Source organism: Canis lupus, chromosome 6 (genome assembly GCF_003254725.2).
Source record: "Canis lupus dingo isolate Sandy chromosome 6, ASM325472v2, whole genome shotgun sequence".
NCBI classification, from domain to species: domain Eukaryota; kingdom Metazoa; phylum Chordata; class Mammalia; order Carnivora; family Canidae; genus Canis; species Canis lupus.
In genome coordinates this window covers 11,237,064-11,238,843 of record NC_064248.1, presented here as the reverse complement: position 1 = coordinate 11,238,843, position 1,780 = coordinate 11,237,064, and the positions used below count along the sequence as shown (strand labels likewise).

The window sequence follows — 1,780 nt, the reverse complement described above, 5'->3', positions numbered from 1 at the left end:
CTTTAATGCTGCTGTTTCATTTCTGTGAGGTGTGAATTGCAGGATGTACTTGTTACAGGTCCTGAGTGGTACTGAACAGAGCAGAATAGTTTTTCATGGAATCTCATCCCATTTGAACTGGGGCAGAGACGGAAATCAAAGTGCCCTCTGTTGACCCAGACAGCTGTCTGACCAGTGACCAGTGTGGACCACCGCCCTGTGCTCACCCTCCCTCCCAGCTTCCATTTGCAGACTTAGAATTCTGTAGATGTAAGGAGACAATCGAGTTATTGTCAGGTGTCAGGCAGTATGCCTCTGTGCCCTTGGACAGGATCTTATTTGATAATTTCGAGAACTCTGCAAATTAGGGTCTAGTAGGCACCACCCCTCTCCCACCTCCAAGACTGCCATGTCCTAATCTGAGAACCCTCAAATATGTGACCTAAATGGCCAGAGGAGGCTCTGAAGATGTGGTTGAGGGAGGGGTCATGAAATGGGGCAAATATCCTGGATTGGCTGGGTTGGCCCAATCTAGCTGGTGACTTAGAAGTTGGGAGACCCTTTCTCAGCTGATACGGAAGATGTAGGAAAGCGGTTCTAAAGGATGGAAAAGGCAAAGAAATAGGTTTTCCTCCAGAGCCGCCCAAAGGAACCAGCCCAGGTGGACTCCTAACTTAAAATCCTAAAATAACAAGTTTGTGTTGCTTTAAGCCTTTTAATTTCGGGGCAATTTGTTTAGGGCAATGGAAAACCGCCTGAATTCTTGTGTTATGGTGAAGATAAAGGCTCCAAGGCCATGCGGCAATTGGCAGAGCTGGGGAAAACCTGGGTCCGGTGCGTCCAGCTCCAGATTGCCACCTGGCCTTCCCGATGGATCTGAAGGGCTAAGGCCTGAGGCTCAGCCACTTCTCAGCCGGCGGTCCCTTTAAGGACTGGGCGGGGGCGGGGCCCGCAGTTGCCTGGAGACCTGCCCGAGTCTGGACGCTCCGAGTCCCGCGCAGCACGTCCCCGCCGAGGTCTGGCAGCCAGGTGAGCGCCCTGCCGGTGGTCCTGCGTGCGCCACTACAGACGTGACGGCCAGGTCCGGCTCTTTAGCCAGGCGGCCGCAGCCCCAAGGGCCTGAGCGGGTGCGGTGGGCGGGAGGTGCGGGGCACCCCAGACTCAGAGAACGAGCGTTCCTTTTTCGCTGTCTGATGAAGGAATAAATCACGATAATACGACCTCACACCAGGGAGAACAGAACATCAAAGTTAGTGGGAAAAATGCCAGGAGAAACAAGATTTGCCTTATTTGTAGGTTGGAATTCATTGACAGGACTAGAAAGCCTATCTATAGCAAAGACTCACCTGGGCCTCCCTGGAGAGAATAATGGGGCTTTGAAAGAAAGAAAAACGGGATCATGTTGGTGAGAGCAACCCCGGGTGGCTTGAGGTGGCAGGTGGGGTGTCCAAAGGATACCATCCAAGCAGTGAAGGGTATGGGGAGCTCACTTGCACCCCTCAGGGTGTGAGGGGAGACTAGACCTTGACCTTCACCCCAGGACTCATCTGTGTGTCTTGCTTGTTGGACTGCATGTGATCCTTTCAATGGGGCCAGTTTGGGGGGCCATGAAAACTATGGCTTTGGGCAAACATCATGCCATTTGTCTTCTGGCATGGGAGGCACTCAGTCTGGCATAGGGATTAGGCAGCCAATGACTTCAAGTTCAAAAACAGGAAAGTGACATAAGAATCACTCCATTGGGGGATCCCTGGGTGGCTCAGCAGTTTAGAGCCTGCCCTGGCCCAGGGCGCGATCCTGG

The 1,780-nt window shown here is 52.9% G+C and overlaps 1 protein-coding gene across 4 annotated transcripts in view; it reads left to right on the top strand.

The window, feature by feature from the left end:
* Positions 1-138: 138 nt before the first annotated feature.
* Positions 139-1,780, top strand: part of LOC112646323 (radial spoke head 10 homolog B) — a 59,023-nt gene continuing 57,381 nt past the window's right edge. For all 4 annotated transcript variants that reach the window (XM_049111150.1, XM_049111149.1, XM_025426223.3 and 1 more), the window contains exon 1: positions 139-1,008. The gene's annotated coding sequence lies outside the window, so the exon portion shown is untranslated. The remainder of the gene's footprint in view (positions 1,009-1,780) is intronic.